Source organism: Heptranchias perlo, chromosome 11 (genome assembly GCF_035084215.1).
Source record: "Heptranchias perlo isolate sHepPer1 chromosome 11, sHepPer1.hap1, whole genome shotgun sequence".
Taxonomy (NCBI): domain Eukaryota; kingdom Metazoa; phylum Chordata; class Chondrichthyes; order Hexanchiformes; family Hexanchidae; genus Heptranchias; species Heptranchias perlo.
Window position 1 is genome coordinate 46,023,583 of NC_090335.1, and position 26,980 is coordinate 46,050,562.

At 45.0% G+C, this 26,980-nt stretch overlaps 1 long non-coding RNA gene across 2 annotated transcripts in view; it reads right to left on the reverse strand.

Annotated features, from left to right (window-relative positions):
• The window catches only part of LOC137327277 (uncharacterized), a 76,922-nt gene that overhangs the window by 38,743 nt on the left and 11,199 nt on the right, over nt 1-26,980 (reverse strand). For both annotated transcript variants that reach the window (XR_010964414.1, XR_010964415.1), the window contains exons 2-3: nt 21,878-22,035; nt 17,081-17,239 (exon numbers count right to left, since the gene is read on the reverse strand). This is a non-coding gene — a long non-coding RNA (uncharacterized lncRNA). The remainder of the gene's footprint in view (nt 1-17,080; nt 17,240-21,877; nt 22,036-26,980) is intronic.

A 26,980-nucleotide genomic window follows, 5' to 3' on the forward strand; every position in this document is an offset into this window, starting at 1 on the left:
ACATATCTTAATAATGCTATCAGGTCTGTTGTTCCCACTTCCTTTGGAAAGTATTAATCATTGCCAAGGTGAAGTATGCAGACCTTTGTCTGCAGATGCAGGTGTGTTGGTACCAGTAGGTGGGCACAGAGCATCTCTCCTGCGGCTTGACATCCCTGGCATTCCTCCGCAGGTCCTCTTCTTCTTTCAAACATGTCAGCTAAGGAGATTCCTTTTAGGAGTCTCGTTGGTGCCAGTAAAAGTAAGGAGGCAAAAAAATATTTAAACTAATTGGCACACGGCTCATGAGAACCTAAGTGCCACGAAGAAAAAAAACCCCAAAAAATGAAGAAAACGGTTAAGAAATTATTAAAGTACATTTCCCTTAGTATAACGGTGTCCTTCCCATGACCTTCAATATACTTACCAGCGCCTAGCAACCCAGGATGCCTATTTCAAATGAGCATTCTTTGTATCTGGTGTCAGGACGGACGCTCCTGTAAACTAATGTTAAAATGAAGAATGTTCTGGTTTGAAGTGAGCATTTCCAATACCGCTGCTCCCACCCACTGGAGTGTGCATTGCGACACAAAGTGAGCACATTTCAGGCAAGGCAGGACTTCTATCCATTTCCCGATACTAGCCACACGATTTATGCCTTAATTCGCATGAGAAAATCTAGGCTGTGGTAGCCCACCGACTGAAGTACAGACAGGGGATAGAATCCAGAATTCTCCTGTTCTGTATGGCTCACTACATGGTGCTATTCAGCACTGAACCATTGGGGCATTCTCAAGCTTTTTTTCCTTTAAAATGATATGAGCATGCAATGCTCCACATGCAAATTTCAACGGGGAGGGGATTGCAACAATATAAATGTAGAAATTATTGTTACTTACAGTAATGGACAAACATTTAATGAGTTTGTACGACATTCCTCTGTCTGCTATTTTAATGCATGCGTTGACCCGTTTATTTTAAATGTGGTAACAGCTTAGTTAAAAATAGCACAAAAAGGAATAATATGCAAATAAATTTAGGGAAGATTTCATAGAATCATAGAAAGGTTACAGCATGGAAGGAGGCCATTCGGCCCATCAAGTCCGCGCCGGCTCTATGCAAGAGTAATCCAGCTAGTCCCACTCCCCCGCCCTACCCCTGTATCCCTGCAAATTTTCTCCTTTCAAGTATTTATCCAGTTAACTTTTGAAGGCCATGATAGAATCTGCCTCCACCACTCCCTAAGGCAGTGCATTCCAGATCATAACCACTCGCTGTGTAAAAAAGTTTTCCTCATGTCACCTTTGGTTCTTTTGCCAATCACCGTAAATCTATGTCCTCTGGTTCTTGACCCTTCCGCCAACTCTGTCTAGACCCTTCATGATTTTGAATACCTCTATCAAATCTCCTTGCAACCATTTCTGTTCCAAGGAGAACAACCCCAGCTTCTCCAGTCTATCCATGTAACTAAAGTCCCTCATCCCTGGAATCATTCTAGTAAATCTCTTCTGCACCCTCGCTAAGACCTTCACATCTTTCCTGAAGTGCGGTGCCCAGAACTGGACACAATACTCCAGTTGTGGCTGAACCAGTGTTTTATAAAGGTTCATCATAACTTCCATACTTTTGTACTCTATGCCTCTATTTATAAAGCCCAGGATCCCGTATGCTTTTTTAACCGCTTTCTCAACCTGCCCTGCCACCTTCAATGATTTGTGACATGTACCCCCAGATCTCTCTGTTCCTGTACCCCTTTTAGAGTTGTGCCCATTAGTTTATATTGCCTCTCTTCGTTCTTCCTACCGAATGTATCACTTCGCATTTTTCTGTGTTAAACTTCATCTGCCATGTGTCCGCCCATGCCACCAGCCTGTCTATATCCTCTTGAAGTCTATCACTATCCTCCTCACTGTTTACTACCCTTCTAAGTTTTGTGTCATCTGCAAATTTTGAAATTGATTTTCTGATGAAGTTATTGTGATGTAACACCAGGGGATCTGGGTGGAAAATTCTTCTGAAGCTGCTGCACTGGGTTTCCGCTCAGCTCATTACTTCTGGGTTTTTCTGCTGGAGGTGATGGGGACATAGAATACATGCAGCCTAATATAATGGAGATATTCTAATGACATGAAAATGACAGGAATTCATCATTCTACATATTTCCCATAATTTTCACTCTAGGAAGTCTAGGCCATAGAAATGACTGTGTGTTCCTGGTATCCATGATTGCTAAAGGGGTGGAGGGTGTGACTTTTAAAAGTTAAATGGTCACCTTAGTCTATGCAATTGGTTAGCGATTGATTGCATAGTCCAAGGCGGGATTGTTCTAAAAAAAATGTTTTAAAGTATGGAAAGCCCCAAAGGCTGCTGCCACACATGGCCATTTTCTCTTTTTCCTAGGTGGGCTCCCTATCAGAGGTGGGAATTGTGGTAGGTGCCCATCTAAAATTTGCAAAAGGAAATGACTAAATAAACTCAGTCAGGGTGAGGAGGGCAGATGCAAACCCCATTCTGCTGGAGCAACAAATCCTGAGCTAACGTGTTTGTTTGTCCGCTAATATTGAAAATGGTCATTTCAAACAATGAAGAGTATATTTTTTTTATGCCCAATAATACTATCCCCCCTCAAGTACAGATGAGCAAGTTTATTGGGTTTGATCTCTTGCTGTACGGGGCAAACAAAATCCCTTGAAATCTCCTTTAACTGGATCATGAGGTGCTGTTTTCGTCAAACACTATTATCCGCAGTTTCAACAGTTTGTGTTTCTTCACACAAAAGAAAGTCACTTTTAATTGATGAAAGAAATGGCATTGAAAAATATCGCAAACTACAGCCATTTTATTCAAGAGTATACTGTACATTATCTAAAAAGAAACAAAGTCCAACAAGATCAAAACCAGGACATTCTTTTAAAGTAGTAAAATCTGAACACTCCTTGTGATCTTTGCTCCTTCCTAGGTGGCAGATTTAATTGTGGGACACATCAGAGCTCTGCTTTAATTATTATTGGATTGTTTTCACTGCTCCCATTGTATTCACTAAATGCTCTTTGTACTAAACGCAGACTGTGCACTGTGGTCCAGTTGTTGCAATGCAATACTTTTGAATTCTACTTTTGCATATCTTGTGAATGTTTTTTGTTAAATTTGTTATTAAATTTCACTTCTCTCATGTTCTTCTGTTGTGAAGTGAACAAACACTACAGGGTGATTTTAATGGAGAGCGGGATTTTAACTCGTGGGCCTCATCTTGCTGTCAGTCTCTCGCCTGAACCTAGCAGGAAGCACTAGCTGGCTGCGGGGGGCGGGGGGGGCGTGAGCAGGATTTCAGGCGGAAGGAGGCTGCTGCCTGTGGCCCGAAGGAATGGTCCCCTGCATTAAGGTAAGTGGTTGGGAGGTGGGGGGGGGGGGGTTGGACAGTCAGAGTGGGAGGAAACCCCAGGACAGGGAAGGACCAAGGTTTCCTTGTGGGGCCCAGAGGAACATTGCTGCTTTTCCTGGCCTACAAGAAAACAAAAAAAAATAAGAAACTTACCTTTTCCTGATGTGGCCCTGCTCCTCTTCCCAACAGGTTTGGCCCGGCAGGGAGCCCAATCTGCATATTTAAAGCAGGAGCCTGCTGACTTCTGGCGGGTGTCCTGCTCCCCTGCTAAAAAGAGCAGGTTAATATCAGGACCCGCAGGAAGGCAGCGTGATCGGAGGGGCATTTTAACTGCCAGCCTGGTTAATGCTAACTTTGCAGAGTTTAATTCATAAACCGATATAGGTTCACACTAGTAAAATGATTTAGAAAGTTCTGTTATAGCAGTTTCACTTTAGGTTAGACAAGAAGAAATACTTTTTGTACACGTAGGGGTAAATTTTAACCCTGAAGAACGGGTGGGTTGACGGCGGGTGGGCAGTGAAAATTGTCGGTTTTGGGAGTGGGACCGCATCCCAGCTCCAACCCATAGACTTCTGGGTTTGACCCAGACGCGTCTGGGTGCGCGGGCACTACTGAAACCCAGAAGTCCTGCCAGCACTTAAAGCTGGCGGGACAATATTTAAAGGGCCAATTCAGATACTTAGAGTACTTAAGGATGTTAAAGTTTTGTGGTTTGAACTGCACAAGCCATATTAACTACTTCTGAACATGTCTCCTCTGGCCTCTGAAAGACGCCATGGAAACGGAGGCGAGTTGCAGCCGGCATCCATTTTGGACCTCTACACCAGTGATTGACACACGTGAAGAAAAGGTGAGTTTTTGCAGCAGGGCAATCAGTTCTCTCAGACAAACCTTTGGCTGGGAGTTCTTTGTGCTTAGACTGAGATTTCTTGGTTCACACTCAGAATTCTTGTGTTCAGACATATTTACCAACATTATGGACCCCCTCAAACTGACAACATCAGGATGGGGGGCGCAATGGATTTATTCTACAGTACATCTGAGGAGGACACATCACCATTCGCAGCAGGAACATGTGCAGTTCTGGGAGTTGCAGCTCCACGAGACAGAGGTGCGCCACAAGGACCTGCAGAAGAGCAGAGGGGAGACCGATGGAGGGGCCGAGGTCTCAGAAGGCACTACCCACGTGAGACAGAGGATGAGCTTCCTGGACCTCTCTGAGGAGCAGTGTCTATGAAGGCTCAGATTGAGTCGCCAGGTGGTCGCGGACATCTGCAGGCTCCGCCATGCAGAGATGCCCCCAGCTGGGCCTGGTGGCCACGCATTGCCCGTCACAGTTAAAGTCACCACTGCTTTCAATTTCTTCGCCTCTGGATCCTTCCAGGGTGCCACTGGTGACATCACCAGGATCTCTCAGTCATCTGCACGTAAGTGTATATGACAGATCACAGATAGCTTATTGGCCAGGACATCCGACTATGTCAACTTCTCCATTGACGACATCAGCTAGACTGAGAGGGCAGTGGGCTTCCACTCTCTGGCTGGCTTCCCACGGATACAGGGTGCAATTGATTGCACACATGTAGCAATCCGAGCACCCCCGCATGAGCCCGGACTGCTCATAGACCGAAAGGGATATCATTCCATCAATGCGCAGCTGGTTTGTGACCACCAAAAGAGGTTTCTGCAGGTGTGTGCCAAATTCCCTGGCAGCTGCCATGATTCCTTCATTTTGTGCAAATCCAACATCCCGGCCCTCCTCCACACACAAGACAGACTTAAGGGCTGGCTCCTTGGAGACAAGGGATGCCCCCTGCAGACATGACTCATGATACCTTTGAGATACCCCACCAGCGAGGCACAGCAGCAGTACAACAACAGTCACATCACCACCAGGACTGTCATTGAACAATCCATAGGAATGCTCAAGATGCGCTTCAGGTGTGTGGATCGATCTGGGGGAATCCCTTCAGTACCCACCGTGGGTGGGTAGAATAATAGTCCTGTGTTGCGTCCTGCACAACATCGCTCAACAGTGAGGGTTACGGTGGATGAGGCCCTATGCGCTCCTGAAACATCTGCATCTGCCATCAACATTGAAAAAAATGAGGAGGATGAGGAAGAGGAGGAGGAGGAGGAGGAAGGAGGAGGGGGACGATGGGCAACCCATTGGCAGAACAGTGGCACACCTGGCTGCTCGTGATGCCAGGGGGTCACTCATATTTGATAGATTCTCATAAGGAGATCTGCAAAGTGACAACAGTCAAGTACTCAGACCGCCTGGAACAAGCACCACCACCACCAACCCCCCCACCCCTGTTTGCACAAAACAGTCCTATAACCACACATACACCCATTGTAAACACGCCCAATGGGTGGCATCAAGTCTTGCCGTTCATGATGAGGCACATGCAAGGGCGCTTTCATGAAAGGGACTCAAGAATGGACAAGCTGTGGCAGTGATAGTGACAGGTATGACATTTATTGTGAATGTAGCAAAAAACAAAGAGAAATGAAAAACATGACATTTAGTCAGACACCCTTGTGCATACCCTTGGTGATCACAAAACCTTTGCCTTCCTCTTCCTACTACTTCTACGGGGTGCTTCCCTTGTGGCTTCAGCAGAGGTGGTGGCAGGTTGGTCAGGTCCCTGCCCTGGACTGCTGAGATGCTCTCGGCCTACGCCCTATGGGTTTTGGAGCCCATGAGGGCCCCGCCAAAGACTGCTCCACCTGCGCCTGCGCAGGCGCAGACTCGGCCATTGGGAGAGGAGGCAGCATCGCGGGTAGTGGTTGGGGGGGGGGGGGGGGCAACAGGTGAGATGTGGGAGCGATTTGAGTGAAGTCCCCACTTCCATGTCCTCTTTCGCTATCATCCCTCTCCTGGGCTAGGGCCACATCACCTCTAGCACTCTGCTGGACAACAGCTTGCAGCAGATCTGTGACATGTTCTAAGGCCACGGCTAAAGTATCTGACTGCCTGTTTAAGGCGGCAAACATGTTGGCATCCAGAGTCCGCACGGCCGTTGCCAGGGCCTGAATGGACTCATTTGTGAGCCGTGCTTGAAGCTCAATGGAGGCTGCCATTCTCTCCATCGCAGACATTCCCGCACTTACTTGCGCCACCAGTCCACTAATGCTGGAGGTGGACTCCTCCATCCTCTCCGCTATTGTGGAGAGTGTACGTGGCATATTTTCCAGTACATCACAAAGGTGCATCTGTACCTCGATCATTCTCCTTCTCAAGGATGGCCCCCGGGGTTCAGCCTCTGTGTCTAGCTGAGCATGGCTTGGAGAGGAGTGCGCCCACCGACGTGGACTCTCCGTAGCTGCCCCTGTCACCAGTGTCTGCTCATGCTCACTTGTATGTGGCGAATCACCAGGTGACAACCCAACTAACTCTTATAGGACCCTCCAAGGTGTGAATATCTGCGCTGGTGCATGGCTCGCTATGATGTGACGGTGCACCCTCAGAGGCATGGAGCTCCTCTGGGGAATCGTCCTCGTCCAGGTCGTCTGCTGCTTCAGCATCCTTGAAGGCCTTGGAAGAGAACATACAGCAATATTAAGAATCATTGCAGAAGTGAAGTTGCGATGAGCATCCTGAGGTGTGCGACAGGTCAGTCATTGATAACATTAATTCATGATGTGTGTGAGGGATGTTAAAGTTCTGTCACCAGACGTTTGCTGGGTGCCATTCTTGGCATCTTTGACGATCAGGCATTCCTGCGTCCAGCTGAGCACTAAGGCCTCCTCCTTCGCCTCTGTCAGGGCCACAATTTGTGGTGGCTCCCCTCCAGTCCAATTCCTCTCCCTTGCATTTTGCGCTCTCTTCTCCGACAAGTGGAGAAAGAACAAACGTATGTGTGAGTGAGGGTGACGGGGCAACCCGATGGATGCATTGCTCTGGGTGAGGCTGACAATGAAACAGATGCATCAGAGGGTGAGTATCAGACAGATTAATCACATTGCATCAGGATTGGGGTGAATGGGAGTGGTGGGTTCACAAATGGGGAGGTGAGGAACTGCACAGAAAGTGAAGGTAACATGACACTGAGCCTTAAGTGGGTGTGAGGAGTGATGTGATGGAGTAGGCTTCGCAGGGCAAAGTGTAAGAGGTGGGGTAATGTGCACCACAGATGTTGGTGAATCAGTCGTCGTACTCACATTTCCTGACCTGGTTAGGTCACTGAAGCGTTTCCTGCATTGCATCCAAGTCCTTGAGAGTGTGCTCCTGCTGCTCACCTCCTCTGCCACCTCGAGCCAGGCCTTCTTGGTGGCAGAGGCAGGACGTTTCCTCCTGTCAGCCTGGTATAATGTTTCCTACCTGCTCCTCACACCAGCTAACAGCAACTCCAGCAAAGAGTCACTGAACTGGGGTGTTGGCCTCGTCCTCTGCTGCTCCATGTTTGTGGATTTTTCCATCCTCCCTCAAAACCCATGGTTGCAATTTCCCTTTAAATAATTGAGGTCCTGGCACATCATTCAGGTGCACAGTATGCTCGCTGCGCAGCATGGAGACGCAAAACCCAGAAGTCACATTAAGGGCCTTCAATTGAGTCGCGATCGCTCGAGAAAACGCACGAAAAAATTTTCCCGGTTTTCCACTCGTGCATTGACCCTGCTGCTGCAATCCCGCTGGTATGTTAAAATTTACCCTGTACAGTCTGCATTGGTAACCAGGCCACAGTGTTAAGAGATTTTAGCTGATAGACTTTGGATATTCTCCAAATGGTAAATCAACAGTGGTGACTACATAATGTGCAAATGACTCAGTAATACTCTAGCTCATGCTAACCTGATAGTTGAAAAATAAAATACTTAAAAAGCTTTAGCTGCATCTTTTAGATCCAAATCTCTCAATTTAACACCTTAGAACTTAAAGTACTTTGACCAGCTCTAACCACAATCACCATCATATACTTCCTGTTGTAGCTATTTTACTGAGCCCTTTGGTACTCAGGGTGACAGAAAATGATAGTTAGATTATATTCAAAGAGATCTTGATCCTGTGATTGGCTAAGGCAGCATTGTAAAGTTATTGGCATAGTGACCTGGGAACAGCAGATGGGTGTCTAATTGCCTTCTTAGAAATCTTATGCATAATGTACTTTTATTGCTTCTGTTAACTCCTTTAACATTCCATTGAGGTGCCAAGTTGTTACAACAGTTTTGTAAAGTATATGTGCAATTTATATCTATATATATATATCTTATTCCTTACATATATATTTTTAGAACCTTGTAATATAGGCCCAAAAGTAAAGTTTGAGGTGTGCATATCTTAGAGTTTTTATCATGCAGGTTTCTTTAAGTGTTCAGCTTCACCTCATCCCAAAACAATCGGTCCCTTGTTAAAACTGAGAATCACCCCTTTACATTCATGAGTTCATTTATTTTGTATTCTGGTCCTCCAGCTACTACTCCGTTGATGCAAGCTCATTCTGATGATTGTGGCTAGGGGCTATATAATGAGCACAAAGAGGAGTGGGAGCAGGAAACACCTTTGTCTGGTCCACCTCTGAAGGGGGAGCGTTGAGGATGGGAGGCCAGTCGTTCACACGTTGAATGTAGGGCTGGAATATGGGAGTCCAATCCACTTTTTAGAAGTGCCACAAAGGTCATTTGTCTGGGTACAGCAAAAAGGAATCTCCATTTCACTTGGTTCAGAGCCTTTCTGTTTCTGGAGAGATCATTGGGGCAGGAATGTTGATGCTGTTGTAGTGGTGCACAATGTTGAATAGGCATCTGATGTTGTTCCGAGTGGTGACCTCCATATCAAGCCCGTTTGGTCAGTGTAGACTAGATCAGGACACTTGCATCCAGCCTGATGGGCGGATCTTGGCCAGAATTTTGTAGTCAGGGTAGCCAATTGTATAACAGCATATAAAGCAAAAGATTTTTCCAAACAGATTGAAAAGAATGACTATTTTGAACTTCTCAAGGTGTTGGAATGTAGAAATGGTGAAATACATTGTATTCAGTGGAGTACTTTGTACATCTGCTGTGGGATTGTTTTCATGTTCTGCTGTATCACAGGGAAGTTCTCAAATATGTGGGAAAGGTAATTTATATTAAAATCCAGAAGAGTCTTTTGTGTATTTATTTGGAGAGTTGCCATGTTGACAGGGCTGAAAATAACAGATTGGTTCTCTTGGGCCTTTTAGCGGCTAGTAAATGTATATTGGGGGTCATAGGCAGAAGTTGGGGCTATGCTATGAGAAAGTGATTATTGAAAATGCTATTAAATTTCAGATCTTTTAAAAAAAATCACTGGGTACAATAGTGCAAGAAAGAGGAAAAATACTAACTTGTGGTCTTGTTTCAAAATGGAAAATTATCAGGGATACCAGGAGGGATTTTACAGAAGATGGGGATCTGTGTTTTGTGAATGGGGTTTGTTACCTGCAAGTTTCGGGAATAGTTTTAATTGTTGATGGTGATTTTGTGGGTTCTTGGAAAGCTAAGAATGTGTTGAATTGGTTTTATGTTATTTGCTGGATTTTTTGTATATTTAAAGAATTAAATAAATAATAGGAAAAAAAATAATCAACGCAGTAATCATGGTGTGAAATTAAAAATGCTGGAGATTTAACATAGATCTGCACTTTCTTCAGGAGAAGACAAATGTAAGGAATCTTACAACACCAGGTTATAGTCCAACTGTTTTATTTGAAAATCACAAGCTTTCAGAGGCTTTCTCCTTCGTCAGGTGAGCAAGTGTGGGATTCCATGGAAGGTTACCGCATTTATAGTCAGAGAACAATACCTGGTGATTACAGATAATCTTTCCAACTGCCCGTTGTCAAGGCAATCAAAGTGTTCAGACAGAGTGATGCTACCTATAGGACCACCGAAAACACAAACGGCCATAACAAAAGACAGACAGAGAGAGAGAGAAACATCCGAAAGGAAGAGAAGACAGAGAATGACCCGTTGTGTTAAAAACAGATAACTTTTTTTCATGTCACGCTAGACGTAACCCCACCAGTGAAAAAAAGTTGTCTGTTTTTAACACAATTGCCTTGACAACGGGCAGTTGGAAAGATTATCTGTAATCACCAGGTATTGTTCTCTGACTATAAATGCGGTAACCTTCCATGGAATCCCACACTTGCTCACCTGACGAAGGAGAAAGCCTCCGAAAGCTTGTGATTTTCAAATAAAACAGTTGGACTATAACCTGGTGTTGTAAGGTTCCTTACATTTGTCAACCCCAGTCCATCACCGGCATCTCCACTTCAGGAGAAGAGCTATAGATTCATGTTGAAAGTTATTTCTCTCCTGACTGTGTTTTCCAATGACAGTGTAGTATTTACTTTCCTTTCTTTGATCTTTAGAGGACAATTTTGTAAGGAGATTGAGCTCTACATTATTGTAAAGAGCAGTTTTATTCTGCTAATTCAATTGAAATATTTTCGGAGTCTTGAGTTACCTGATGTAGTGTTATGCATTCTGGGGCCTGGGAACCTACAATGACAATCCCCTGGTGGGAATGAGACCATTATTCACTCACAATGAATGGTTCTGCAAGTGAAAGAGCTTATTTAATTACACACGACTGCAAAAATTGGAAGAGTTTTTAAAAAGTCAGTACCTTTCATTTATTTCAGATTATTAATTTCACATCCATGTTATTAATTGAGACTAAAACTCATTATTATCCTGACTGCTATAATAAGAGAAGAAATATGTTATGGAGAATAACCAACATCATTTTCCTGCAGAAAATTCTGATTTAAACTTTGGCCATATTTTTGTTCCAGTACATTACATATTTATTTTATTACAATTGTTCTTCAGTTACAGCATGTTCTCATACATTATACATGCGTTCACGGTGTAGATCACACACAGCAGTGTATATTACCTCTCTGCGTTTGTTTGTTTTTCATGTATATATATTTCCCCCTTTTTTTCTGATCACATTAATATGTCTGTCTCTTATCTTTCAGTTCTGAAGAACAATATGTATTCTAAACATAGACAATCTGTCTTCTCCACAGATGCTGATTCATCCTCTGTGTTTCCAGCTTTTTTTTTGTTTCAAGTTCCCAGCATGTGCAATATTTTGCTTTTTACAGAGTCTATGATACAATGTGGCATGAAGCATATCTTACTAATAACCCCGAGGGTTTGCTGTGATGAATAGTAGTTGTATTTGAATGTACTGCTGTGATCGCCCACTGTATCGATAGTTGACTGCATTGCTATAGCTTTATGAGCTTCCATGGTCAGGTGGATAGATACAGGTCCCTCTTATGTGTGCCTGAAGTGGTGGTTATTTTATTTGTATGATGGCCATTACAGATTTGGTATAATTTAAGAATGGTGCATCACTTAAAAATTCACAATGATTATCAATTGATATAATCATTTTGGAAAGTCAATTTTTGCATGCTACATACTAAATAATATGTTTACTTCACAAGTATAGCAGTCGATATAAATTAGAACATGCATAGCGCATCCCAATATGAAGGAAAGTTAGACACATACAGAGCAGTAAAATTAATACCCATGTCAATATTAGACTTGATGTTAATGCAGTTATTGATAATTAACAATTTTGGCATTTTCAATTTAATGCATCATTAAACCTGGTGCCATTTATATCAAATTATTCATCTGACATCAGAATTTGATATTTACTAAAATCTCTGGTTTATCCACTCCACTTCACAAGAACAGGGAATCAGTAAGCGTGAGAAGCTTCTTCCAGAATTTATAGAATCAACCACAACTTACATCTGAGAGGTTGCTGGTGTTAATGAATGCTGTGAACTTCCTGTCTGGAACAGTACCAGCAAAGTCAGACGAGTACATGCTTTGCCTAGTGATTCACTGAATTAAACCAGAGCAAATATCTTACTTATCAGGAAAGGCTGAACAGGCTGGGGCTCTTTTCCCTAGAAAAAAGATGGCTGAGGGGTGACCTCAAAGAGGTTTTTAAGATAATAGGGTTTGATAGGGTAGATGTAAAGAAAATGTTTCCACTTGTGGGGGAGTCTAAAGCTAGAGGTCATAAATATAGAATAGTCGCTGGTCAATCCAATAAGGAATTCAGGAGAAACTTCTTTACCCAAAGAGTTTAAAGAATGTGGGACGCGATACCACAAGGAGTGGTTTAGGCAAATAACACAGATGCGTTTAAGAGGAAGCTAGATAAGCACATGAGGGAGAAAGGAATAGAAGGGTATCCTGATAGGGTTAGATGAAGTAGGGAGGAAGTAGACTTGTGTGGGGCATAAACACCGGCATAGACCAGTTGGGCCGAATGGCCTGTATCTGTGCTGTAGTTTTGAAGTAACTCGATGTAAATAGAAGTCTTTGGCTTTAAATTGGTTAACCCCCGAAAACGACCGCTGGGATTGTGGTCCGCGATTAACCCATGCACGGGTTACATGATTGCTGCGGGGGGTGGGGGGGGGGGGGAGGGGGGGGGGAAGAGAGAGAGAGGGGGGAGAGATTAACCTGCGATTAACCCGGTTTATATGATTGCAGCGTACAGCCAGCACTATCTGCGCTGTTGAGTGGCTGCTCACTAGCAGGGTGCCCAGATATCGCAAGAGGCTAACACCACTTAAAGGCAGCCTGCACCTCTTAAAAGGGAGGTGCACTGGGGCTGCAGGAAGTGGTGGAAGTCAATTGTGAAGTGAATCTGTGCTGCAATATAGTGAAGCATGGTGATGATGGGAACTCTGGAATTTTTAATGAGCAACAACTTGGCTGCTCAAAGTTTGCGGGACTCTGATATTTTCAAAATATAAGATACGGGTCTGAACAGAGATCAGAAATCGCACACGTAAATCACAGATGCAGGTCCTGTCCTTATGTTTACAAACTGTTGAGTTCTTTCAAAACATTGCATAAAGGTTGCTTACAACTACATCCCACATCCTCCAATCTGCATGCTCGACCCCGCCAATCTGCCGATCTGAGTTTGTACCGGGTCTGTGAGAGAGCGTGCACCAAGGTTCTCTGATGATGCGCTAGAGGCCTTGGTGCAAGAGGTGGACAGAAGGAGGGGAATCCTATATCCGGGGGGGGGGGGGGGGCAACAGGCCCTCCAGACATACGCTCAAGAGACTGTGGGAGGCAGCAGGGGATGAGGTCAATGCTAGGAGCACAGTACCATGAACATGGATGCAGTGCAGGAAGAAGTGCAATGATTTGACACGAGTGGTCAAGGTGTGTGAGTTCAATTGTCAAGTGGCATATCCTACCAACTACACCACTAGTCACATCCACTGCTCCACGCACTACACCCCTCCCATCATCCACATACCAACAAACTCTTTCAATCAATACTCAACTCTTCCAATCAGATGCTTCATCTCACCCTCATACATTACCGCTGTTGCAAGCCGCACACCCACAATTCCCAGGTCACACACATTGGCAGCTATTCAAACATGATAGCCACATCACCCAAACATCTTGCAGGACACTCACTGACACACGTCCTGCTTTCTTGCAGGAGAAGGTGGCGCATACCAGGAGGCAGTGGCTCCATGGAACATGAACTTGCTGTCCTCTCTCAGGATGACAGCATTCCTGTCCTACCCCTGCTACTCTGCCAGTGCCCTTGCTGTTGCCTGTCAGCTAGCCAGCCCACTCTCTGTAGAGTATTAAAACTTTATTATAGGAACATAGGAACAGGAGTAGGTCATTTAGCCCCTCGAGCATGTACGGCCATTCAATGAGATCATGGCTGATCTGTGACCTAACTCCATGTGCCCGCCTTAGCCCCATATCGCTTAATACCTTTGGTTAACAAAAAAAATCTATCAATCTCAGATTTAAAATTAACAATGGAGCTAGCAGCAACTGCCGTTTGCGGAAGAGAGTTCCAAACTTCTACCACCCTTTGAATGTAGAAGCATTTCTTAACTGCACCCCTGAAAGTCCTGGCTCTAATTTTTAGGCTTTATCCCCTCGTCCTTATATTCAAGTATAGGAGACCTCCAAGAACAGGTACAAATGCATTAGCAGCCTGAAGCAATAATCCAGCAATGGATCTGTAACTCCTGCATGATCCCTTTAAATAGTGCTGGTGGGGGATTTTCCACGCCGTTTAAGACCGGTTCAGCTGTGCGAGGTTAAGACAGTGTGTTGGTTGGAGCGTGGAGTTCTAAAATCGCACAGTGACCTACCGCATAATCTCCCTACTTTACATGCTGCCAGCGATCGTTAAGTACGCGTCTTCAAACGCCTTTACCAATATGATGTCCTGCGCACGTCACGCCAGAAGTGTGCGCACGCATCTTGGATGCCATTTTTGGTGCTTAGGAGTCCACGTAGCGCCTACACAATGGCCAGTGTGAAATCGATAAGTGGGGTATAATAGGACTTATTGCATCATTTCAAAATGATTTCCGAATCACAGTGACAACTGTATTCAAACCAACACGAGTTCCGGATTTAGCTTTGGGTGTGAGACCGCATCAAAGAGGTACTCTCACACTTCATGATTCCTTCACACCATTTGCAGTACAATGTTTTAAATCTCAGATAGCCTACAGACAGACCTGCCTTTACATTTTTTCAATTTTCTTCTCTCCTTCCCTGAAGATATTAACTCCTTTCTGGGATACAGCTCCAGGTGTGCCAGTTGCCCACTGGTGCTATGTCCAAACGGCAATTATTTGATGTGCAAAACTTGACCATGGATGTTGGCACGCTGTTTTAAATTGGGGGGCATTATAGCTGAATCCGATCCTGTCCTTAATTGATATCCACTCAGATTCATGTGCCTTTCCACAGGTGCCATGACCAACCTGTACAGGAAGGGATTCTATTCTGTCATTGTTCAGGTGGTAGACAACCATCTGCAGAAGACCATGCATGTTAATAGAAGCTTCTTAGGAAGTGCATACTGCAACAACCTTAGATGCCCAATTGTTTGAAGATGAAAAGAGGCTGTTGGGAGACTTGGTTACCTATTACAGCCCTGGTTAATGACATTTGTACCCCAAAGGAGAACAAGTATAATGAGGCATATGTGGTGGACAACAATTGCAAATGAGCAGACATTTGGGATACTGATGCAACCCTTCAGATATTTGGATCACTCAGGGAGAACAACACATGAGCCAGACAGGGTCTGAAACTGTAGTGATGGGCTGCCTGTTACACAATTGATCAACAGGCCTTGCCCTGAAAGTCGTTGAGGGTCAGCACGAAACAGGAGAGGACACTGGATGCTGTACTGGAAGCAACATCAGTAAAACAACCAATAAAGAGAGGAAGACTGCAGTGTCAGGCTCTAGTTGTCATCATCTTCAATTGAAAATATTCCCCACCACAATACAAATTACATCAACAACATTAAGATTCCCACTACATCAAGGCCCCCTATAACACATTGGTCACAATACTGAAAATTCTCCAAGACAATCCAAATTTCACATAAACAATAGCAGAACCCATTTTCTTCATCATACTTCTGTTGCCCATACATCTGTATATTTAGCCTTTCCATACCTAGTAATATTGCTTGCCTTCCTGATAAGCACAATAAAAAGAGTGACTCAAATTATTAAGGAAGTCGAATGTTTTAAATCATGTAATAGAGCATGCAATCAATGTGTTGTAAGATTCCTTACATTTATGTAATGTATCACAGTGCTGGCTCATTATACCACATGCATTTGTACCGAATGACCTATCCTGTGAACTAATCTTAACTGAATTCTTGATGGAATTTGGATTGCCACTGACCAATAGGGTCCTACACCTATGGCAGCAAATCCTTGTGTAGTTCCAGTTGATAGGGCCTGGAGTTTCTGGGGGAGGGGTACATCCAATGTCACATGTGTAGAGGCCTAGGTGTAGCATTGGTTTAGGAGCCAACTGTCTGTAACTAGGAGACTAAATCCATGCCACTGCTCAAGATCAATTCCTTAGGGAGGCCATGATCTGTGTGAGCCATAGATCACTTGCCTTCCATGCGGTCTTGAAAAACTTTTCTCCTGCCTCTATGTGTTCCTGGAGAGGCTGGAAACCAACAGTGAATGCTTCCTGGAGTTTGGACCCATCTCCATAGCAGCTGTGTAATCATTCATGTTAGAGTTACTCATACTTTGTCAATGGCCTGGATTAATGGGACCTTTGCTGCATATACCATCTATAGCGTTCCATGCTCTATGGTCGACAGCTGTGCAGGTAACTGTTCCTTCGTGACTGAGCAAATCTGTGTAGTGGATTCCATTAAACAGCCCCTAAACTTTGCAGGGTTTTTTCCATGGAGACAAAACCCTTGTAAAAATCTAGTGCCAATGCAGCATTCACTTTTGTAAGCAGGCCCAGCGTAATCTGAATCCTGAGGCAGTGCAGCACAGCCACTAATCAAACTGAACCTCTGCCCTACAAACATTTGATGTTTTGTAGCCAACATGACCTTTCTCATTTATGTTCCGTGCCTCACCCTATGTTCCCTTTTGTATCCCTGACGTTTGACTTTCTAGTTTGCGTACATCTCTCAATTGGCACTTCTTGAAGTGGTGTTGACACCGTGTTGTGCTGTAGGAGTTTGCTGGGAGGGACTGGCTCAAGCCTAAAAAGGAAATATGTGACATTTTGAGTACGTGGCCTCAGTAATCCTTATTGTGGCTGTACTCACAGGACATGCTGTACTCTGGAATGAATGTCTGTGCCCCAGATAATGTTTCACTTATTGGCAATGTTGCACAAAGTAGGCATTCTAATACTAACCTTGACTTGGAACATCTTCCGCTTCGCCATTCTCCATGTCTTCTAAGGTCTTTAGGCCTATAATCTCCATTATAGCCATCTCACGAGGGTAAGCTCTGTAGCGTGGCTGGTTCTTCTGTCTGTCTGCCTCTACTGACAAGAACTGCATGCCAGCTTTACCTGAAAAAAGGTTATGTATTTTACACTGATAATATATGCATGCAGCAAAAGCACCTTTGACACCATGCACAGTGAAGCATTATCATGCACTTCCAAGATATAATAGTGTAAGACATCATTGCTAGCTCTTGCTTTGATTCCAGATTTCAGAATCAAACCCTGAGTCAGCTCTGAGTTTTTGAGCTCTCCTCATATAGGATTCGATCCCACTTCATCTTAATCTGTAATACGGAATTCCCTTCTGCTCTTATAGAAATGCTTCACTTATTTCCTTCTGCATAAACACATCGCCTGAAAAGCTATACAAATATTTATGTCGCAGATTGATATTCATTGTTTGCTTTTATGATTTCCTTCAGGTTAGATCATTGTTTTCAGACTTCATCCCGTATTCACTGAGTGCGTGGTACTTCACAGACATTCTCAGTTATTTTATTTCTTCCTACCCCTGTTTTGCTCACTTGTTATTGGGGGTGGATGGGGAGGGCATTGCCTGCCCATCATCTCCTGTAACTGCATGATAAGAAATTTGAGTTATTTTCATCATCCCTCAGAAATTTAAAAATTCACTCTTTAAAAGTAGAATTGCTCTTGAAAATCTAGACAGCAACAAAAGGGGGTGAAAATATTGTTGCACTCACCATGATTTCATGTTTTTATAGCTACCTTTACTGTTCTCTGTTCAACTCCTTCATATGAAACGTAAACATTTATTTGTCACTTAAGCTCCAGTTCCCACAAGCTCACTCCAGCAACTGCTGGACTTAAAGCCCATGGGGTAGAGTTTAATCAGCGCAATCCACCAGAACCAGCACAAAAGAACGAGGAAAATCAGGGAAAATCAAGAGTAATTTACGTCAAGCGTAAATCGAGTTTCCACGAATTTCAACTCTGGTTCAAAAATCATTGCACGCGAAGCCGGCCCCGCCCACAAAACTGGCCACGCCCCCAGAGTGAAATAACGAGGATGGCAAATTTCCACCGATTGCGCCCGTTTGCGGCCATTTGGGAAGGGTCTTCAAATTAAATTCGTTTTCTTAGGCATACCGGCACTAGTAGGCACGTTTTAAATGTTTTTACATATTAGAAAATATTTAATTTACTAATAAACTGACTAGTGTACACCAATGAAACTAATAAATGGTTCAGTATAGTTTTTCTGTGTCATTTTCAGTGGTTTAAAATCGGGTTACTCACAAGTGGGAGGACTAGACACTCATTAAAAATGCTGATTTTTTGTGATAAATCCATTTTCAGCTGTATTAATAAAATGCACCAGGTTACTACTCCTAAATACATCAATGAATATTTTTTAATGCAAAAGAAAAAAAATAAACGGTTATGTTTTATTACGCTGACTGACTGCGCTGGTTCATGGAAGATTTTACTTTGTGATTATGCAGATGCATTTTTGCGGAAACTTGAACTGTAACCAAACCAGTGCAATTTCACACACAATTTGCGCCCAATTTGCCGAGTGCCCCCAAATTGGAAACTCTACCCCTTCATGTATTAAATAATGGCGTAAGTGGTTGCTTATCACATTAAAGAGAGCCTGTGCATTACTGAAAATGTGATACAATTGGCTGTACGGTTGTGTGCCTGTTACAGTGCATTTAAACAACCACAAGTCCAAAAAAGCAAAACAGGATTCCAGCGTGAGTTAGAATTTAGAGAAATGAAAATTAATCCACTGTTTACTCATATTGGGCATACAGGGAGGAATTTATAGGCATATCATACATGCCAGCTAATAGCATTTTAAGCTGACAGCCAGCATTTCAACTCATTTCCCCTTGTTGGTGTTTTCCCCCCAAAAAATCAGCTTTTTTCACTGAGATTGGAAGGTGTCACTGCCAACCAATCAGATTATTTGGAAAGCAAGATCGAAGGCTGTTGGAAGCAATCAAATCAGTTGTACTGGAACCAATCAGATTTTACTTTCTCTCATTGCTTGCTGCACAGAAACGTGAAGCAGTTTGAGTTATTGGTTTCATTTAGCCCAGTTAAGATTAAGTAGTGGCAGGTTGGCTATTTTGGAAGGTCATGGGCTCAAGCCATTTGCCAGAGTTTAAGCACATAATCCAGGCTGACACTTCAGTGTAGGACTAAGGGAGTTTTTTCGACCTACCTTGGCTCCCTCAGATTTATAATTTTCATCCTTGTGTTTAAAGCCCTAAATGGCTTTGCCCCTTCCTATATCTGTAACCTCCTTCAGAACTCTGCGTTTCTCTGACTCTGGTCTTTTGTGCATGCCTCCTCTCTTCACCTCATCACTGGCGGCAAAGCCTCCAGCCACCTATGCCCCATGCTCTGGAATTCTCTCCCTAAACCCCTCCATCTCTCGATCTCCTTCTCCTCCTTTAAGACCGTAAATCCACTTCTTTGTTTACCCTTCCTAATATCCTTCTTTGGCCCGGCATCCATTTTTTCTTTACGCCTCTGTGAAGTGCCTTGAGACATTTTTCTAAGTTAAAGGTGCTATTTAAATGCAAGTTATAGTCATAGTGTTGTCCTCCTGATGAGATTTTAAACTGAGGATCCATTTGCTTGTTCACATGGACATAAAAGATTCCATAACACTATTTGAAGAATAGCTGAGAGTTCTCACGATGTTCTGGCCAACATTCCTCTCTCAAGTGACAGCTCAAAAATTTAACAGGCCGTTTGTCTCATTTGGACCTTGCTTTGTGCAAATTGGCTGCTGCATTTGTCTGCATAACAGTGACTGGATTTCAAGTGAAGCACTTTAGGATGTCCTGAAGATGTGGTAAAGTGCTATATAAATGCCAATTCTTTATAATTTTCTTCTTGAATAAATCACAAAGCTTTATTACAAGAATTTTTCTTTAATTCTACAAAATCATTTAAAAAACTGCACTATTGTAGGTTTGAGTCCCTGATCCCAAATGCAATTGGATGCAGACAAGACAGTTCTGCAGAAGGAATAAAACTAATAGGGTGAGTTAACTTGTGCCACTCTGGTGCATTCTTTCGTGTCTGATTATAGAACAGTATTGACAGATGCCTGAGAGCAATTTGCCAACCCACTCACATGGTTGAGCAATGGTGCATGGTGTAAGGGGAGCCTAAAGAAGATGCAAAAAATAGAGCATGTACAATAAAGATGTGCAGGAGATTTTAGATCCCTGTCGATCTCCTGTGATGTGGAGATGCCGGTGATGGACTGGGGTGGACAAATGTAAGGAGTCGTACAACACCAGGTTATAGTCCAACAGCTTTATTTGAAATCACAAGCTTTCGGAGCTTTGCTCCTTCATCAGGTGAGTGATCTCCTGTGGCATTGCACACAGGGAATCCAAACCATGTGAATTCTTCAGAGCGAGCAGTGTAGAGGGTGGGGAGATAATTGAACTGGGGCCCAGGCAGGACTGCAATGCTGGAGGAAAAAAAGAGGCTGGGGCATTCAACCATCTGCAATACACTACCTAGCTCTTTCAGTAAAGATCAGCAGTGCCCTCAAACTTAAATGCCACAAGGCCCTTCCATGCATCTGCAGGGGACATCTCTGGAGTCAGCCACTTTGTTTGACTTCATCCGAAACACCTGTATCACAGCCTGTATCCTAACTCACACCAAGTCCCGTTCACCCATCACCCCTGTACTCGCTGACTTACATTGGCTCCTGGTCCAGGAACACCTTGATTTTAAAATTCTCATCCTTGTTTTCAAATCCCTCCATTGCCTCGCCCCTCCCTATCACTGTAACCTCCTCCAGCCTTACAACCCTCCGAGATCTCTGCGCTCCTCCAATTCTTGCCTCTTTTGCATTCCCAATTTTAATCACTGCACCATTGGCGGCCGTGCCTTCAGCTGTCTCGGCCCTAAGCTCTGGAATTGCCTTCCTAAACCTCTCCGCCTCTCTCTCCTCCTTTAAGATGCTCCTTAAAACCTACCTCTTTGACCAAGCTTTTGACCTGTCCTAATATCTCCTTATATGGCTCGGTGTCAAATTTTGTTTGATAATCGCTCCTGTGAAGCATCTTGGGATGTTTTACTATGTTAAAGGCACTATATAAATGCAAGTTGTGGCTGTTGTTTTGTACAACTGACACTTTCTTTCTCTTTTATCAGAATAGATATAGAGGTAGATGTTCAATTTGTCACCCAGGTAAAAAATTGGCAGACTTGCTGTCTGTTATAAAAACAGCTCGATTTTCGTTTCTATTGATCTATGACCCAACACCATGAGGATCGGGCAGGAAAGTGGAGTTGAGGTTGAAGATCAGCCATGATCTGGTTGAAGGGTGGAGCAGACTCGAGGTGGGTGTGTGGCCTACTTCTGCTCCTATTTCTTATGTTCCTATGTGTCACTTGTTTAGAGGCATGTGACGGTATTCAACCTCCTCTGACAGTGTGCCACTGCTGTTGTCATGTGCGCAATGGCAGACTGCGGTGCAGACAACTGTTCCTCCATGACAGTGCAGATCTTTGAGTTGGACACTTCCACGTAACCCAAATCATCGCCCACTATCATGCAATGAGATAACTGACTCCTCTGTCTGGGACTGGTCCTGTAGCAGCCTCTTAGCGAAGGTAGACCACTGAGGTCTGCATCCACATTGCAACTCGGGAGAGGCAGGATAGACTGCACCAGGAGGCCCATCATCAACTTACCACTGGTACCCTTTCATCACCGGTACTCAACCTGCCCTTTCTTGTCAACATCAGCATCAAAATCTCCTGTGCTGATTCAAGTTTGAGTGATGCCGATTGGTGGTTTGGTGTGTGGTACTCTTCAGGTTTAACTTGTGGGTGATTGGGATCTTCTTGCTCTGTGAAGAGAGCAGGTAGTATATTATAAGTAAATAATCACAGTTATTCTTTTGTGTTTTGAAACTGTCATTGAATGCACTTTTATGTGATAGTGCACAATTGGGGTGTATATATAAATTGATGTAACACACCATGCAAATCACAGAATGTCTGAATAATATGGTACATCTCATGAGTTATACACTCTCTTACAACCTCCAAAAGCCCCATGCCTTCCAGGCTCCATCTCAAACAACTTAATAGCTTCCACAGAAGGAGTAAGTTGTTTTCTACCTGTGGCTCACCACTTTTGTATGCAACAACCACCAGTTATATACTAGTTTAGCCTTTAATCATAAAAGCAATGTGAACACATGGAAATTCTTCCCTGCTGCATATTTTCTTTACCATCATCACATATATACTGTACTACCACATGGGTATGGTGGCATAGTGGTTATGTTACTGGACTAGTAATCCAGAGGCCTGGACTAATAATCTGGAGTCATGAGTTCAAATCCTGCCATGGCAGCTGGGGAATTTAAATTCAATTAATTAAATAAAAAATCTGGAATTAAAAAACTATTATCAGTAATAGTGGCCATGAAACTACCAGATTGTCTGGTTCTTCTGGTTCAATAGAATCATAGAAAGGTTACAGTACGGAAGGAGGCCATTTGGCCCATCGAGTCCGTGCCGGCTCTCTGCAAGAGCAATCCAGCTAGTCTCACTCCCCTGTAGCCCTGCAAATTTTTTCCCTTCAAGTACTTATCCAGTTCCCTTTTGAAGGCCATGATTGAATCTGCCTCCACCACCCTCTCGGGCAGCGCATTCCAGATCCTAACCACTCGCTGCGTAAAAAAGTTTTTCCCCATGTCATCTTTGGTTCTTTTGCCAATCACCTAAAATCTATGTCCTCTGGTCCTTGACCCTTCCGCCAATGGGAACAGTTTCTCTCTATCTACTCTGTCTAGACCCTTCATGATTTTGAACACCTCTATCAAATCTCCTCGCAAACCTCTCTGTTCAAAGGAGAACAACCGCAGCTTCTCCAGTCTATCCACGTAACTAAAGTCCCTCAACCCTGGAATCATTCTAGTAAATCTCTTCTGCGCCCTCGCTAAGGCATAGAGATGTAAGTCCAGAATATTAAAATCCAGCCCAGTTCGCGGGGTTATTAACATCAGCTGCAACAAACTCCAGCTGCCTGAACGAGCAAGGTTCGGTCCTGGGAATCGGACCACTGCCGTCAACGGTGAACTCGCTGGTGTGTCTGCAGGTGGGATGAGCAGGTGAACCCCTTCCCGCACACGGAGCAGGTGAACAGCCTCTCCCCGGTTTGCACTCGCTGATGTGCGAGCAGGTCGGACGAGCAGGTGAACCCCTTCCCGCACACGGAGCAGGTGAACGGCCTCTCCCCGCTGTGAACCCTCTGGTGCTTCAGCAGGTCAGACGAATTGGTGAATCCCTTCCCGCACAGGGAGCAGGCGAACGGCTTCTCTCCCGTGTGAATGCGTCGGTATATCAGACGGTTGGACGAGTCCGTGAACCCCTTCCCGCACACGGAGCAGGTGAACGGCCTCTCCCCGGTGTGAAAGCGTCGATGAGTCTCCAGCTGGAGACGCTTATTAAATCCCTTCCCACAGTCCCCGCATTCATACGGTCGCTCCCCGGCGGTTTTTTTTTATTCGTTCACGGGATGTGGGCGTCGCTGGCAAGGCCGGCATTTATTGCCCATCCCTAATTGCCCTTGAGAAGGTGGTGGTGAGCCGCCTTCTTGAACCGCTGCAGTCCGTGTGGTGACAGTTCTCCCACAGTGCTGTTAGGAAGGGAGTTCCAGGATTTTGACCCAGCGACAATGAAGGAACGGCGATATATTTCCAAGTCGGGATGGTGTGTGACTTGGAGGGGAACATGCAGGTGGTGTTGTTCCCATGCGCCTGCTGCTCTTGTCCTTCTAGGTGGTAGAGGTCGTGGGTTTGGGAGGTGCTGTCGAAGAAGCCTTGGCGAGTTGCTGCAGTGCATCCTGTGGATGGTGCACACTGCAGCCACAGTGCGCCGGTGGTGAAGGGAGTGAATGTTTAGGGTGGTGGATGGGGTGACAATCAAGTGGGTTGCTTTATCTTGGATGGTGTCGAGCTTCTTGAGTGTTGTTGGAGCTGCACTCATCCAGGCAAGTGGAGAGTATTCCATCACACTCCTGACTTGTGCCTTGTAGATGGTGGAAAGGCTTTGGGGAGTCAGGAGGTGAGTCACTCGCCGCAGAATACCCAGCCTCTGACCTGCTCTCGTAGCCACAGTATTTATATGGCTGGTCCAGTTAAGTTTCTGGTCAATGGTGACCCCCAGGATGTTGATGGTGGGGGATTCGGCGATGGTAATGCCGTTGAATGTCAAGGGGAGGTGGTTAGACTCTCTCTTGTTGGAGATGGTCATTGCCTGGCACTTATCTGGCGCGAATGTTACTTGCCACTTATCAGCCCAAGCCTGGATGTTGTCCAGGTCTTGCTGCATGCAGGCTCGGACTGCTTCATTATCTGAGGGGTTGCGAATGGAACTGAACACTGTGCAGTCATCAGCGAACATCCCCATTTCTGACCTTATGATGGAGGGAAGGTCATTGATGAAGCAGCTGAAGATGGTTGGGCCTAGGACACTGCCCTGAGGAACTCCTGCAGCAATGCCCTGGGGCTGAGATGATTGGCCTCCAACAACCACTACCATCTTCCTTTGTGCTAGGTATGACTCCAGCCACTGGAGAGTTTTCCCCCTGATTCCCATTGACTTCAATTTTACTAGGGCTCCTTGGTGCCACACTCGGTCAAATGCTGCCTTGATGTCAAGGGCAGTCACTCTCACCTCACCTCTGGAATTCAGCTCTTTTGTCCATGTTTGGACCAAGGCTGTAATGAGTCTGGAGCCGAGTGGTCCTGGCGGAACCCAAACTGAGCATCGGTGAGCAGGTTATTGGTGAGTAAGTGCCGCTTGATAGCACTGTCGACGACACCTTCCATCACTTTGCTGATGATTGAGAGTAGACTGATGGGGCGGTAATTGGCCGGATTGGATTTGTCCTGCTTTTTGTGGACAGGACATACCTGGGCAATTTTCCACATTGTCGGGTAGATGCCAGTGTTGTAGCTGTACTGGAACAGCTTGGCTGGAGGGGCAGCTAGTTCTGGAGCACAAGTCTTCAGCACTACAGCTGGGATGTTGTCGGGGCCCATAGCCTTTGCTCTATCCAGTGCACTCAGCCGTTTCTTGATATCACATGGAGTGAATCGAATTGGCCGAAGACTGGCTTCCGTGTTGGTGGGGATATCGGGAGGAGGCTGAGATGGATCATCCACTTGGCACTTCTGGCTGAAGATGGTTGCAAACGCTTCAGCCTTGTCTTTTGCACTCACGTGCTGGACTCCGCCATCATTAAGAATGGGGATGCTTGCAGAGCCTCCTCCTCCCGTTAGTTGTTTAATTGTCCACCACCATTCACGACTGGATGTGGCAGGACTGCAGAGCTTTGATCTGATCCGTTGGTTGTGGAATTGCTTAGCTCTGTCTATAGCATGTTGCTTCCGCTATTTAGCATGCATGTAGTCCTGAGTTGTAGCTTCACCAGGTTGGCACCTCATTTTTAGGTACGCCTGGTGCTGCTCCTGGCATGCTCTTCTACACTCCTCATTGAACCAGGGTTGATCCCCTCGCTTGTTGGTAATGGTAGAGTGAGGAATATGCCGGGCCATGAGGTTACAGATTGTGCTGGAATACAATTCTGCTGCTGCTGATGGCCCACAGCGCCTCATGGATGCCCAGTTTTGAGCTGCTAGATCTGTTCTGAATCTATCCCATTTAGCACAGTGGTAGTGCCACACAACACGTTGGATGGTATCCTCAGTGCGAAGACGGGACTTCATCTCCACGAGGACTGTGCGGTGGTCATTCCTACCAATACTGTCATGGACAGATGCATTTGCGACAGGTAGATTGGTGAGGACGAGGTCAAGTAAGTTTTTCCCTCGTGTTGGTTCGCTCACCACCTGCCGCAGGCCCAGTCTTGCAGCTATGTCCTTCAGGACTCGGCCAGCTCGGTCAGTAGTGGTGCTACCGAGCCACTCTTGGTGATGGACATTGAAGTCCCCCACCCAGAGTACATTTTGTGCCCTTGCTACCCTCAGTGCTTCCTCCAAGTGGCTGCACTTGTGCCTCACCAGACTGGACGATCCCCGTCCACACACGGAACACATGTGCGGTTTGTCCGGGCTGCGATCGGCGCTCTCTCCTTCCACGTGCAAAGGCCGATGATACTCGGGACCTGATGAATCGAGCGACTCCGTCAGATCTTGACGTGAGCTTTGGTTTGGTTTGAGGATCCCACCTCCAATTCTTCCATTTCTAAGACCCTGAGGCAATAATGTCCTTAGAAAAGGAAACCTGCTGTCCTTACCTGGTCTGGCCTATATGTGACTCCAAACCCACAGCAATGTGGTTGATTCTTAATTGCCCGCTGGAATAGCCTAGCAAGCCACTCAATTGTACAATCTCGCTAAAAAAAGTCATAATAAGAATAAAACCTGACGGACCACTAGGCACTGGACACAACAAAGGCAAACCAAGCCCAGTCAACCCTGCAAAGTCCTCCTCCACATCTGGGGACTTGTGCCAAAATTGGGAGAGCTGTCCCACAGACCAGTCAAGCAACAGCCTGACATAGCAATACTCACAGAATCATACCTTTCAGCCAATGTCCCAGACTCTTCCATCACCAGAGGTGGCAGTACAGTGATATACAGTCATGGAAGGAGTGGCCCTGGGAGTCCTCAACATTGACTTCAGACCCCATGAAATTTCATGGCATCAGGTCAAACATGGGCAAGGAAACCTCCTGCTGATTACTACCTTACTGCCCTCCCTCAGCTGATGAATCAGTCCTCCTCCATGTTGAGCACCACTTGGAGGAAGCACTGA